Source organism: Medicago sativa, chromosome 6 (assembly GCF_051527215.1).
Source record: "Medicago sativa cultivar Bolivia chromosome 6, Bolivia_mono, whole genome shotgun sequence".
Taxonomy (NCBI): domain Eukaryota; kingdom Viridiplantae; phylum Streptophyta; class Magnoliopsida; order Fabales; family Fabaceae; genus Medicago; species Medicago sativa.
The window spans coordinates 9554085-9570294 of NC_140754.1; the positions used below are offsets into that span (position 1 = coordinate 9554085).

At 31.8% G+C, this 16210-nt stretch overlaps 1 long non-coding RNA gene and 1 pseudogene across 1 annotated transcript; both read right to left on the reverse strand.

Moving 5' to 3' along the window:
• Nucleotides 1-6940: 6940 nt before the first annotated feature.
• Nucleotides 6941-7646, reverse strand: LOC146912648 (UDP-glucose 6-dehydrogenase 1-like; annotated as a pseudogene).
• Nucleotides 7647-13971: 6325 nt separating this feature from the next.
• On the reverse strand, nucleotides 13972-14547 carry LOC146912649 (uncharacterized). Its single transcript, XR_015016817.1, has 2 exons — nucleotides 14423-14547; nucleotides 13972-14228 (listed from the first exon to the last, which is right to left on the reverse strand). It is a non-coding gene; the product is annotated as an uncharacterized LOC146912649 (long non-coding RNA).
• Between the last annotated feature and the right edge of the window lie 1663 nt (nucleotides 14548-16210).

Below are 16210 nucleotides of genomic sequence, written 5' to 3' on the forward strand. Positions count from 1 at the left end.
TGATGTGGCTGCTTTTATAGGCTGCCATGTGTGCTTGGTGGCCAATGGCTCGTTGACATGTGTCCCTGGACTTGCTTGGGTTCGAAATTGGACTATCTCTGGACTTGAGGGCCTCTTGCAATTTTGAAACTTTAAGGACTGACCTGCAAAAATTATTAAGGACTATTCTGCAAATAAAACAAAGACTTAAGAAAAATAAAATTTCGAAATGGACCACAACAAAAAGACTTAAAAAAAAAATTTGGAATTAGCAAAAGGACTTGAATGCAATTTTTGGAAGTTTGAGGACTTAAAAAAAATTAACAAATAAAATTGGACTAAAAAAAATTGATAAATTTGACTAAACGTAAAGTGAAACGATTAAAAATGACAAAACGGACTAAAATGAACCAATTACTTAAATGAGGTACTTTAAAGTAACCTCTCTCTGCCAAAATTTCGTGTGAAATGACCAAAATGCCCCTGGGGACTAAAACGACTCAAAATGACTCAGCTGCAATTTTAAAATGGATTTTTAACAGGGAATTGAAGCAAGAGCTTATACAAGCCAAATTAAAAGACTCAGAGACAATTTTAAGAGATTAGACAGAGCTTTAACACTTGAAAAGACTAAAATGCCCCCTAGGGGCTAAACTGACTCAAAATGACTTCAAATGCAATTTTTGAAATGGGTTTTGACATAGAATTGAAATGAAGACTTATTCAAACTATTTGAGAGGGCTCAAACAAATTTTTAAAAGACTGAAAGAAAATTTACCATAGGAAATGACTAAAATACCCTTCTATGTGAGTTTTGCAAGTAATGTTGCGATAAAATGCAAAGAAAGATGTAATTGATCAGAGACATATCAAATGACTTGAAATACAAGAAAAGAAGAATTGAGTTAGTATTTTTAGGTCCAAAATTAGGGTATAACAGGGATAAGCTCCGCAAGGGTTTTGACATAGAAATGGGTTTTGACATAGAATTGAAATGAAGACTTATTCAAACTATTTGAAAGGACTCAAACAAATTTTTAAAAGACTGAAAGAAAATTTACCATAGGAAATGACTAAAATACCCTTCTATGTGAGTTTTGCAAGTAATGTTGCGATAAAATGCAAAGAAAGATGTAATTGATCAGAGACATATCAAATGACTTGAAATACAAGAAAAGAAGAATTGAGTTAGTATTTTTAGGTCCAAAATTAGGGTATAACAGGGATAAGCTCCGCAAGGGGGCCCCGCATGTTACTGAGGGAGTCCGATGTGCCTTAGCTAGGTTTTCATCGGTTATGTATGGGATTGCACTCGGGGTTACTCCACCCGAGGCTCTCCATAAAATGAAGGCTTAATAGCAGTTTTAGCCCTCTAACTTTCCCAAAGTTGCGATTTTGTCCCCCTAAGAAAAACAACTACAAAACCACCCCCTAAGTTTTGCAACTGTAGCAGTTTTGCCCCCCAAGGCCAATTTTTGGTAAAAAAAAAATAACATGTGGCACCTCACTTAGGGTGCCACGTCAGCGTAGACCGAGTCAAAATTGGCCTTGGGGGACAAAACTGCCACAAGTGCAAAACTTAGGGGGCGATTTTGTAGTTTTTTTCTTAGGGGGCCAAAATCGCAACTTTGGGAGAGTTAGGGGGCTAAAACTGCTATTAAGCCTAAAATGAACTTAGATAATATGTTTGTACAACGCTAACATCTATGTATGAATGATTATGTTTATGTATGATTTATGATATGATGTTAGACATGTATAAATTTATGAGTTAGAGCAAGTTACAAATGTTATACCGATGACGATCTTAGATTCCCCTAATCGTCCGGTTTAGGATTGTGTCATGAATATGTTATGTTTAGGCCTCGATGCATTTAGCGTATCTTGGCATAGCGGTCTTAGGATCCCCTTAACCGCCATGGCACGTATGATGTTAGTAAAGACCTATGACAAGTAAGATGAACCTATGACAGATCTAGTATGCACGACCATCTAGGAAAGCATGACCACACACGTATCATCAACCGCCAGGTTGTATTGTAGACACGTGGTGACCGTAGGTTTCCCCCGAGGTTACCTATAGCCTAGGGTTAGGTGGAACTCACTGAGACATTATGTCTCATCCCAATCCTTATTTGTTTCAGATAAACAGGTTGGATTGCAAGCTTGTAGCCGAATGGATATAACAGCAAGTGCTCGTTCGTACCCGCTGCAGGATGATATGGATTTCAAGGATGTATTTATTATGTTTTAGACGAGATGTATTGTGTAGATATAGTACGAACGCATATTGTTGTATAAGATATTCTTTTAATGTATTAGAGTTGTAAATTTTTAATGTATCCAGTACTAAAGATAACGAACATGCTAAACTTTCTAGATACGTTTAGTATGGACGTTACAAATAAGCTCATATAACACAACTACTGTTGGATAGTAAGTAACTGGCCTGGAGCACTTTCTACAGTTATAATCTCCACATTAGTTTTATTTTATTTTAGTTATATTTTTAACAAAAGTCAAAAATAATTTATGTTTTTGGGAAAAGTCTGCAAATTAAATTTAAATTAATTTAAATTTAAATTTAAATTAATTAATTAGATTTGTGGGGTGCGTTTGATTTGCTAAAAAACGAAGGACAGGACATAACAACTTCAGTTGTTCAGTGTTTGATTTATAAAACTGTTTCAGGTACAGGACAAACTGGAGGCAAGGGACAGGACAAAAACTGATATTTTTGTCCCTCACCAAACCACATCACAACTTTTTGTCCCACGTACAAGTTGTCTAAAATACCAAAATAGCATTTTGTCCCCCAAAAATCATATAAAACAAAAAAAATTATTCAGTACTATTAAAATTTGTCATGTACTGTTCTGCCTTGTGTTGTGCTGTTCTGTCTTGTACTGTTCTGTCTAGTACTTACTGTTTTGCAAACCAAACACAGTTTTACTAATTTTTAAGATTAGTCTTCCTCAAATGTAATTTAAATTAGTAATTAATTAATTTAGATTAGTTATTTTTTAAGATTAGTTATTTTGTTTATTGATTTTTTAATACATTAATAGGTACTCTATTTAAAATAAAAAATAATAAGTGGTTGTAGTTGAAAACTAAAATATTATTTAGTCTACATTAATTTTTCAAGCTTTCATTGTAATATTATTTTGATTGGTTAATCCCTGTTACAAAAAAAAAATCATTGTCACTTATCTTAAGATGAAATTTAATTAAATTAAAAGTATGAATTATGAAACAAAAAAATTTATATGTTGAATTTTCTTTTTCTTCTTTGGCTTCAACCCTCCTGTCTTTCTCTCAACCCCCATCTTCAATATCAACATCATCTTACGTTAGAACTTCATCTTTCATCAGAGCTTCATCTTCAGTCATAACCTCTTCAATACAAAAAGATGTCAAAAGTGACTCTCGACACTATACATTTGTAGTACCAAATGAATCATTAATGTTATCTTTGGATTGATGGTTAAAAAACATTCACCAATATATTTTTTTAACCATATCATTGGTGCAAAGTATCCACCAATATTTGATAATAACATGTTAATTAAATAACAAAATATTAATGAAAGAGTCTCTCGTGGTGAATTAAGAACAGCCAAACTATAGTGCATCCGAATTTCCCATAATTTACACTCATTTATATCAACCACTTATTTCAAGTAAAATTGTGAAAGAAAAAGAAAATATGAATAAAATTGAATCAAACTTGAAGCCTCAATTTTTTTTACTTAAGAAAATGAAGTAATGTTTTAGGCCACATCCGACATAACTTTAAGACATGAATCAAAGTGGCTTACCAATTGAATAAACAATGAAACCAATCTCAGGTAGTTTGTTTTTGTTTTGCCCTAAAGTTCTTAGCCAACCACGTCTTTGTTGAAGTTGCGTAAAGTATTATTCCTATTCTAGTACAAGCTTTTATATGTAGTCATTATAAATTCAAATGTTCACTTTTATACAGAAAGAATTTTAGTGTACTTTACCACGAACATCATTCAAACGCTACTATGTTCTTCTACTGAAGTGTCATGGAAAGGAAAGGAAAGGAAAGAGCACCTTCGACAAATGAGATATGTTTTGCATTGTAGATCCCGTCGAAACCAACGCTTGCATTGAAGACCTTTGGTCTGATTCTTGCGTCAGTACCAACAGCGTACGAAACTTGGTTAACATTTCCTCCAGTAGCTCCGTGAAGTGCCGACATTGCATTGCCAGATGAAATTCTTTGAGCTAAGAAAGTATTATCAGTTAACTTAGAAAATACTGCTGACCGAAATTTTGTTGTCAAGATTTTTTTCTCTATAGCTTCAGCAGTTTTGACAGAAACAGTTGATTTATCTACGACAATATTATCGGACTTGGGAATATCGGCCATTATCCGAGCCGCGCTCATGTAAGCTTTCTACATTGTTGTTTCTCATATTCTGCATGTATGACAATATTCTAGTTCCTTGCAACAGAAAGTAGTATTTATTCCCTCAAAAAAAAAAAAAGTAGTATTTATCATAAAATTGAAAAGTAAAATGTCAATTAAATACAAAAAAAGATAGTCTTTATGAGAAAAAAAAGTATCTTGTCATTAAACATAACAACGAATCAATCTTTAAGCCTCAACTTTTGAATTCAAAATAAATGAAGTACTGTTTTAAGGCATAGTAGGCATATCTTATGCCATGGATAAAGTGGCTTACCCATTGAATAAACCATTATTATACTCACAAATGTAAACCAAGTTCAATATATCTTCTTCGAAGCAAGAACCACCAAAACCGACACTTGGATTGAAGAAATTCGATCCGATTCTTCTATCAGTACCAACAGCCTAGGAAACCTTTGAGCTAAGAAAGCATTAGTTGCTAACTTCAAATGTTCATCTGAACAAAGATTTCAGCAACACAGATAGTGGTAGCAAACCTTTATTTAGAACTTCATTCTATTAGGATTTACGTTATGTTCAAAAAAACAAACTGCTATGTATGGATACTTATAAGTTATAACTCATACCGTATCGGCTAGTTTATTGGCCTTACCAAACAAACCATAATTGTTAATTTTATTTTCTATTTGTCACAATTGTCTATCAGTTGTATTTACTTTACGTTAGAAAAACAATATGTTTTGACCCAAAAAAAATAAAAAATATATATTACACGCATTTGACAAACATACAAAGAGCAGTCACCTGTCCCACATCGGACATTTCAGCAGCTTACAGAGGTATAGTGCCTTATAAATTAAGTGTAGAGCATGTCATCTCATTTATCATTTTTTTTATCATTTCTCATTCTTATGTTATGAGAGGAAAGATTACTTGGTATTGGATTGTATTTGGTAATCCTTTAAAAATGGCTACATCCATTTATTTAAAGGAATCAAACATTCCAATACTGCGTAGTTTTTTTAAATGTATAGTTGAAATCAAACAATTTCTTAGAAAATGGTCTTAAATAGTTTTAATAAATTGTTTTTGGTATTTTCAAAGAAAATACTAAAAAACTAGTTTAATACTCCCTTTGTTTAAAAATATATATCATAGTTAACCACTTTATACATGTTAAAGTAAGTCATGTGAATAGTGTATATTGCAAAAATATGACATGTATTTTGAAACGAAGGGAGTATCAACTTTGTAAACTACACTTTTCGATTATTTGTAAATCACTTTGAAGATTAATTAGCAAAATTGGTAAACTATTTTTTCTTAACAAGCAAATATGAATAATCAACACGAGAATAAAATAGCGTAGTGAAGATTAACATGTTTTAGATGTGTGGTAAAACTAGGTAAGATAGAATTAGAAATGACAATACTACCTTTGTCCCTAAATATACAGGATCCTTTTGAATTTTGTTTTTATCTCTTTTTATGAACTCCTTTGGTATTTTCAAATACATTAATTAATTTTTTACCAACACACCCCTATTTATTTTATATTTTTTCTTATATCAACATTAAATATTATGTTGAAAACATACATTAACCCTCTCAAAGCATAAAATTGTAAAAACAATAGCAATTAGAAACAAATTTATTACCACTTTCAATTTTCTTAATTCCTGTTATTTTTTCAAAAGAGCCCTATAATTAGGGACATAGGTAGTATTATAGAGTTGGGGTAACACATATAGTAAAAAAGATGGTGAAAAATATACTTAGGTAGTTTATGCTTGCACACAAGAAACATTTTTCTTATGTTTGAAATTTCTTATAATTTTAGATACATATTAACTTTGGATATATCACATAAAATCTTAAATTTCTTGTGTACATTATCTATGCGTATAAAAAATTGTGTTTTCTTTACTATGTTATACTCTTAAACTTGGTCTCTCTAAATTAATTTTCTGACTTCATCCATGTGTTTCATGTTTTCTTTCTTAATTATTCAAAAATCTTTTTTAGTCTCGTCATACTCAAGCAAACCTCGAGGAACTCATCTTTCATATATCTCTTAAATTTCTTATAATTTTGGATACATATTAACTTTGGATACATCATATAATTTTTAAATTTCTTGTATATATTATGCATATAATTTTTTTTTTACTAAGTTATACTTTTAAACTCGATCCTTCCTAAGCTAATTGATCCTTGTTTGATGAGAATTGGTACGTTTATATGTAGAAAAATAGGTAGAAAATCTGCCTATTTAAATTGGTGTTTTAAATGAGTTTTTTGTATGTTTAATGCAGAAAATTTCAGTTGAAAATGTGGCTGTTTTTGACACGATGTTTATTTGTCAAGTTCATGACACTGATTAATTCCTGTATTTGAAATTCCGACATGTATCCAGGTTCAATGTATCTTTTTGGAAGCCAGATTTGAACTTTGGTTCAATTTTTATGTCGGTACCAACAGCGCAGGAAACTTGGTTAACATTTGCGCCGGTAGCTTCACAAAGTGCTGACATTGCATTCACAGTTGAAATTCTCTAAGCTATGAAAGTTCTGCTGACCAAATATTTGTTGTCAATATTCTTGCTTGAGGAATCCATTGAGAATATACTTTTTCAATGTTTGAAACGCTTTTTCGCCCTCCGGGGTTTCTCTGCCTCAATGAGAACTGAGTCCGGATTGAAAAGGTCTTGAGTTGTAGTTCCTTCAGCAAGGAATCGTGATATGACAGAATATGAAATTTGATAACCTTTGCATTGTGTCATAATTTTCTCTATAGCTTCAGCAGTTTTGACAGGAACAGTTGGTTTCTCAACCACAATTTTGTCGGAATTAGAGACATCGGCCCAATACGTTAAATCGGCTGTTTTGCCAGCATATAGACTGCGAGTTTTCGTTAGTGTATTGACAGATACAAACACTATGTCAGCCTAGTAGTCATGTTTTTCAACATAGGTGCTGAAGAAAAGGTTCTTGTGGCGACATTGCTTTACTACATCATGAAGACTTGGCTCATAGATAGGAATCTTGTCGGTGTTCTGAGCTGCTATGTGCAATTTCGAGATATCGATGACTGTTTCTTCAATGGATGGACACTTCAAAACAATGAGTGCTATTGTTGGACCCCCTACATATACAGCACCAATGCAGCAAATTTTCATTATTTTTTTCTTTTCTTTTCTAAGCTGTAACATCAATTTTTTTATTTGCTAATATTTTGTTATTTTTATTAGTAGTAATAATTGTTAACTTCATTAGTCACAAAGAAAGAACTTCACTCTAACAAACAAACAGATATGCACATCTGCTTTGTCAAAGTGATAGGTTGTCCCATATGACGTTTGAGAAGTTTGAGAGATAAACTGCCATTATAAATAGTTTACCTCATTCATAGTTATAGTGATACTGTATGGAAAGACTTTAGGCATTGTCTTGTCGCTTTTTTTCTTCAAAAGGTGGGTCAATGTAAATATTTTGCTCTTTTTGAAGAATGAAGGATAAGACAATATCTATTATAGTCTTTTTTATATGTAAGTTTAAATAATTGAAAACAATTTATTCTTTGGAAGATACCTCAACCATACTACGCTTGAATGCATTTTTAGATTTTCTATTTTTTTTTTAAATTAAGTTTTTGCCCATTATTCTTTGTAAATCATCGAATTTGATTTGATTTGGTTGGGCAGTGAATATCCAACATGAGAATAATATGAGTGTAGTTGTGATTATAATGTTGTTTTTGATGTGTGGTAAAATTAGATGAGAAATGATTAGAAATGATAATATTAAAAAAAGATAAGGGAACAGCTATAGTAAAAAAGGTGACCAAAAATGGGCTTAGATTTTGTGGTAAAGAGAGTAGATCAAATGAATGATAGTCATATCACCAAAGGTAGGGGAAGATTTAGAAAAACAATAAGATAAACTATTATGAAAGATTTAAAAATTAATGAGTGCTATTGTTGGACCCCCTACATCTACAGCACCAATGCAGCAAATTTTCATTATTTTTTTTCTTTTCTTTTCTAAGCTGTAACATCAATTTTTTTATTTGCTAATATTTTGTTATTTTTATTAGTAATAATAATTGTTAACTTCATTAATCACAAAGAAAGAACTTCACTATAAAAAACAAACAGATATGCACATCTGCTTTGTCAAAGTAATAGGTTGTCCCACATCGGACGTTTGAGAATCTTTAAGAGATAAACTGTCATTATAAATAAAGCCTACAACACATTGTCATGAAATTGTATATATAGTTTACCTCATTCTGGTGATGGAAAGACATTAGGCATTGTCTCGTTTTTCTGTTTTTTCTTTAAAAAGTGGGTCAATGTAAATATTTTGCTCGATATTTTTAAAGAAAGAAAGAAAGATAAGACAATATCTGTTAGTCTTTTTTATATGTAAGTTTGAATATTTGAAAACAATTAATTCTTTGTAAGATACTTCAAGCATACTACGCTTGAATGCATTTTTAGATTTTCTAATTTTTTTTTAAATTGAGTTTTTCCCCATTATTCTTTGTAAATCAACGAATTTAATTTGATTTGGTTGGGCGGTGAATATCCAACATGAGAATAAAATGAGTGTCGCTGTGATTATAATGTTGTTTTCGATGTGTGGTAAAATTAAATGAGAAATGATTATAAATGACAATATTAAAAAAAGATAAGGGAACACCTACAGTAAAAAAGGTGACGAAAAATGGGCTTAGCGTGCGTTTGGTTTCACGTTTGCAACACACAAGCACGTTTGCACGCTTCCCAATGTATTTTGTCGTGATTTCCAGAAGCTCCAAATACTAGCTTCTACGCTAACATGGTTTTTTGCCGTGATTTTCAGCAAACTACGTTTTGCAAACACAGTACCAAACATGCACTTAGGGGTTTATGCATGTAGAGAAAAAATCATTAGATTTTGTGGTAAAGAGAATAGATCAAATTAATGATAGTCAAATCGTCAAAAGTAGGGGAAGATTTAGAAAAACTACAAGATAAACTATTATGAAAGATTTAAAAATTAATGAGTTGGATCGAAATATAGTCTATCATAGAACATTATTGCATAATTAGACCCATTTAACCGATCGAAATAATAATCACATATGACTCTTATTTTCAAGTTGGTTTTTGTTTTTTCCTAAAGTTCTCAGCCAATCACGTCATTGTTGATGTTACGTAAAGTATTATTCCTATTCTAGTACAATCTTCTACGCGGTCATTATAAATTCAATGTTAGCTTTTTATATAGAAAGAATTTTAGTGTACATGAACATCATTCAAACGCTACTATTTTCTTCTATGGAAGTATCGTAGAAAGGAGAGGAAAGAGTACCTTCGACAAATGAAACATGTTTTACATTGTTAGTAAGTCACACATTCAATGTTAACTTTCATTCTCTATTAATCACAAAAAAGAATTTCACTCTAAAAACAAACTGCCATACACATGTCCTTTGTGAATATGTAGAGAAATAGCTAGTCCCACATCGGGCGTTTGAGAAGCAAATTGGTGTAAACGACCATTATAAATAAATAAAGCATACAACACGATGTTAACAAACACAAAAGCGGTATGCATTTTGAAATAGAAAAATGTCATATGGTATTGCGACATCCATGTCCTCTTATAAAGTTATTCAGACTTTCTAAGGGGGAATGAAGGTCACAATTCCATGGTTTTTTTCTTTAAATAGTTGAAAGAAATTTGTTTTTGTTGTTTAAAAGTGTTATAGTAAGGATAAGGATCAATTACATCAATTTGACCTATTTGTCTCTAGTTGAAAGAACTATAGGTATTACCTTTTAAGGTCATGCTAACTTGCGCTCTAAGGACACATGTTGGAAATGTTATTATAAATTTTGTGTGTTCAATAAATTAAAAGTTAAAAAATTAAATTCATATGCATTGATTATAACACAGTATTTATGTAATTTCCCGTGACTATGTGTTGACTATATTCATCGATCAATCTTAAAAAAGGGAAAACTAGTTTTATATTATCTTTAAGCTAATTTTGCTGGTATGCAGTGACCTCTGATTTAAAATTTCCATGAATTAAAATAGTAATCAAAATCTATTTGATTTTTGCACAACCATTGAAATCTTGACAGAAAAAATGCGTGAAATTGTGACTAAACAACTTCTTAGCATATAAGATCCATTGAATTCCACTGGTCTTCAAAACAGAACACACAACAACATTGAACCAAAGATCAAAAAAGGAACAACTTAGTATACAAGAAAGAGAAAATAACTAAGATCTACAAACTTTTACACAAATCAAATTCAAACTCATTAATCAAGAAGCACTAACTACACTCAATCAATGACATATTAAAGGATGATTCAACTATTCAAACCCCACAATGATTCAGCTCATAACATGAGACCGTAATGAAAAAGGTTCAAAATTTTATACAATATTGAATAAAGTACTCTGTCCGTTTCAAAATACATGTCCAAGTCAACCACTTTACATATGCCAATGCACAATTTTAGCCGTTAATATCTTTAATTATCTAAAGTAAAAAATTATAAAAATTTAATATTTTGAAAATATTTGTCGAGATAAATCAAACAATATCTTACATGCTAATATTTGTATTTATACATTAGTTAAAAAATATGGTCAAAGTAAGTCAAGTGAATAGTGCACATTCCAAAAATTGGACATGTATTTTGAAACGGAGGGAGTACATAATATGAGAAAATGGAGTGTCTAGTATTCGGCATGCGAAAAATACTTTGCTAAATTTATTCATTCACAAATCCCTTTGTATTTGATCCTTTGTAACCTGGGAGGAAGAACCTCTAAAACCAATGCTTGCATTCAAGAACTTAGTCTGATTCATGTGTCGGTGCTTACATTGCATTGATAGATGAAGTTCTTTAAGCTAAGAAAGTATTGGCAGCCAACTTAGAAAATTTTGCTGACCAAAGATTTATTGTCAAGAAAGATGCTTTTTTAAAATGTTTGAATTGAACAGCCATTTCACCTTCCGTGATTTACCTGGCACCAATGAGAACTCAGTCTGGATTGAAAAGGTCTTGAATCGCAGTTCCATCAGCAAGGAACAGTTCATCCGAGCCGCGCTCTCCCAATAAGTCAAATTTGCAGCGTTTCAAGCTTCAAGACTGTCGACGTGTTGACGGATACAAACGCTATTGAACTTCGTAAACATGTTTTTCAACATCAGTGCTGAAGAAAAAGCACTTGCCGCAACGTTGCTTTACCACATCATCAAGACCGGGCTCATAGATAGGAAGTTGATTGTTGTGCCATGCTGCAATGCGCGATTTCAAGATATCATCACCAGCTACTTCAATGGATGGACATATTAATGCAATGACTGCCATTGCTGGACCACCAATATATCCAGCTCCAAAAAAAATAATTTTTTGTTAACTTCATTCTCTGTTGATTTATGACCAAAAAAAAATTACTTCATTCTATTGAGTATTTACTTTACGTTTAAAAAACAGTGATATGCACACACATAGAGAAGGGTAACAAAGGGAAAGATCATATATATAGAGTGAGATGCTTATTTGTGTACTAAAGAGAAGGGTAACTTGTCCCACATCGGAAGTTTGAGAAGCTTAGAAAGATGACTATCATTATAAATAAAGCTTACAACACACATTTCATATGTATCTGATACATGAAAGTTTACATGCTATTTTGTGAGGAAACCATCCCTTTTAAAAAGTTGATTCATTTTTTTCTTTTTAAAGTGATGGTGTTTCTTTTCAAATATTGTGTGGTTCTTTAAAAAAAAAAGTAATTCAATTCTTAAAACTTAAAAGATTTTACCTTCTTGACTTAGAAATCAAGGAAAGATCAAAGAAAGTGAGTAAGTTTCTTGAAGACATTGTAAACAAAGGTTATAAATGGACAAACTTTCTTTGTGGAGGTGATGTTTGGTGGAAAGCTGCTTTCGTTTTTGGAGGAAGGCTTCCTCCATAGTCACAATAACTAAGTATTTTTGCACATTATTTGGATACACACATAAAAATACATATCAATCAATAATTATTAAAAAGGAAATGTTAACTGGTATCTCTATGACACTAGTTAAGAAAACAAATATAGTATATATTGCATTGAAAATTGTTTAAATCACTCTACCATAGTGTTATTTGATTGAGTTAATTTTTGACAAGAGTCAAAGATAATTTATGTTTTCCTTGGAGAATTTCCCAAATGTAATTTAAACTAGTTTAATTCTAACTAGTTTAATTCTAATTTGGGGGTTTCCAAAGGAAAACATAATTAAAACTAGTTTAATTCTGATTTTGTAGATTAGTTTTTTCCCCATTTGTGATTTTTTCATACAATAATTGAAACTTTATTTGGAATAAAAAATTTGCAGTTGAAAAGTAAGAAATTTATTTATTATACTTACAATTATTTTTGAGTTAAATATGTATTCGGTTACTATAAATATTCTAACTTTTTGTTTTAGTTCCTCTAAAATTTTCTTTCAACTTTTAGTTCCCATAAATTTTTCAATTACTAATTTTAGTATCTAATTTTTAGTCAACTTTGTATTTTTAATGAAATTGTGCATAAATGTGTAGATATTGTTAAAATCATTCCCAAAAAAATTAGAATTTTTTAACAAAACATAAATTAAATATGAATTCGTAACCGCAAAAAATATAAAAATTCTAATATCTTTTAAGTGAGTTTCTTATAATACTATAAATTTTTATGCAAAATTTTATAAAAAATTATAAATTTTACATGAGTTTGCTTTAAAGGGACCAAAAGTGAAGATGAAAAACTTTTGAAGGACTAAAAGTTGAAGAAAAAGATTAGAGGGACTAAAATGAAAAGTTGACCATATTTATAAGGATAAAAAATATCTTTAACACTTAATTTTCAAGGGTAAGTAAGTGTTTGCCTTCGTTGTAATATTCACGAATTTTGATTGGGTTACTCATGTAACAAAAAAAACATCATTGTCCCTAGTCTAAGATGAAATTTAATTAAATTAAAAGTTTAAAAGATGAAATTTTCTTTTTCTTTGGCTTCAACCCTCCTTCTCTCTCTCTCTAAACCTCCACCTTTAATATCAACATCAACTTGCATTAGAACTTCATCTTCCATTAGAGTTTCATCTTCGGTCATCACCCCTTCAATACATAAAAACCCAAAACAGGTAGATGACAAAAGTGACTTTTTGGCACCATGCTTTTGCGGTACAAAATGAATCATTAATGTTATCTTTGGATTGATAGAGTGTTATGGTGTGGTAAATAATTTTTTTTTTTTGAAACGGCATAATATTATTAACCGACGAGCCCGTGCGAGGAGCACTAACAAGCTCGGGTGGAGAAAAAAAATACAAAAGGGGAAATCGGTTGTCATTCAATCACCAGGCTCAAACAAAAACCCCTATAAAAACCACCAAAAAGCAAAAGAAACAGCCCAAAAATTTTAGTATTGTTTTTATCTACTATATTTGAGCATAATGGTAAATAATTGACCCAAAATGGAATGGAGTGTTAAATAATTAGATTCTATTGTTTGGATTTGTAAAAAATAAATATAGTGAAATATAGTACAATAAAACTCATTCCATCCTATACCATTCAATCCTTCAATTTTCCATTCAGTCCAAAGTTCAAGTTACTTACTCTCAAAGAAAAAGTTACAAGTTATTCACTATAAGCTCAAAAGTCGATCTATCCAAAAGAAGAGTTTTAGTGTGTAAATTGACATGGGAATGTGATGAATATTATCCAAATAAGCCAAGTATTTCTTTGACCAATTACTTCATTATTTGAGATAGCTTCTAGCATAGAAACCCCTTTGGCTATTGATGAAAACAACAAGAACATAAGATTTGTCCATTATGCTCAAATATAGTAGATAAAAACAATACTAATGCAGACATAAGTAAGAGTGCCTCCAAATTTCTCATAAGTTACACTCATTTGAACCTCAAATTTTGACTCAATGAAAAGGAAGTAATGTTTTAACTTTTAAGCCATGAATGAAGTTGCTTACCAATCTCAGGTAGCTTATCACAATCAGCAATTGCAGTCGCAAAATCCTCAATTACAGGCAGCTGACCAATTGAATGAACAATGAAACTAATGTTATAAGCTTCAACTGAATGCTGGTTTTCTCATATATATCTTCTGAAAAACACGGTGATACAGCCACAATTGCAGTCGCAAAATTCTAAACTATCTTAATGTTGCCATCCAGATCGCGCCATAGGCCTTTATTTAAAGGACTATACTTAGACAAAGTGTGTATAATACTGTTCTTACTTTTCCTCTCACATAAAGAAAGTTTTTCACTTCCATCCAAAATTGTTGGTGACAGTTAAACTAGCACAGTACCTAAGTTTTATACTCTTTTAAATGCATGATATGATAGGGATGCAGTTTCCATCAGGCAAGAGCTTTATATTTGGGATTCAGTAGCAGCATCAGCTCGAAAAGTGAACGGCCTTCATTACCGCCTCCTTCCATATTTCTACACACTAATGTACAAATCAAATACAATAGGGACACCAATTGCGCGACAGCTTTTCTTTCCATTCCCCGAAATCAGTTAAAATACAAATACCATCTGCATCTTTTGTTTTCAATATTCAGAAACTTCTGGTCAAACATGACACTCACAAATGTAAACCAGGTTCAATATATCCTTTTGGAAGCAAGAACCACCAAAAATGACACTTGCATTCTAGAACATCAGTGCTGAAGTAAAAGGTTCAGCAGTTTTGACAAGAAGAGTTGATTTCTCTACAACAATTTTGTCGGACTTGAGACATCGGTGATCATTCGAGCCACACTATCCCAATACGTCAAATCTCCGTCTTTGCCAAATCCGAGACCACTAGTTTTCGACGTTGTGTTGACTGATATAAACACAGTGTCAGCTTCATAGACATGTTTTTCAACATTGGTGCCGAAGAAGAGGTTTTTGATGCGACATTGCTTCACTAAACCATCAAGACCTGGTTGATAGATAGGAATTTGATGGTTGAACCAATGCTGCAATGCGCGATTTTGTGATATCAACGACCGTTACATCGGTTGATGGAAATTTTAATATGGCTGCCATTGTTGAACCTGCAACATATCCAGCGCTAATGCAACAAATCTTCACCGTTTTTTCTTTTCTAACCTATCCAGGTGTTTAAACAGTGGTCACTTTGAAGTTTTAGTCCGGAAAATTGTGGATAAAAATATATTTTAACAATCATAGTTTGTTTTTTTACTCACACATAATCTGCTAACAAATTATGACTTAAAAAAATGAAGTAATGTTTTAAGGCATAGCAGGCATATCTTTATGCCATGAATCAAGTGACTTTCCCATTGAATAAACCATTATACTCACAAATGTAAACCAAGTTCAGTATATCTTCCTTGATACTGCGTTTGAGGTTTGGCAAGATCTTAAGGAACGATTTTCCAAAGTTGATCGTATTCGAATTGCAAATTTACGTTCCTCCATTAACAATCTCAAGCAAGGTTCAAAATCTGTTTTGGAGTATTTCACTGAGTTGAAAGCTTTGTGGGAAGAACTTCATTCTCATCGTCCTCTTCCCAGTTGTACTTGTCCTGTTTAGTGCAGATGTGCTGCAATGAGAGTTAACAAAGAGTACAGAGTTGAAGATCAAATCATCCAGTTTCTCACTGGCCTCAATGATCAGTTTTCAGTTGTGAAAACTCAAGTACTCTTACTTGATCCTTTGCCTTCTATGAACAAGGTTTTCTCTTTGGTTATTCAAGAAGAGAGCAACAATGTGTCTGCTCCTTCTCTTCCTTCTCTTGA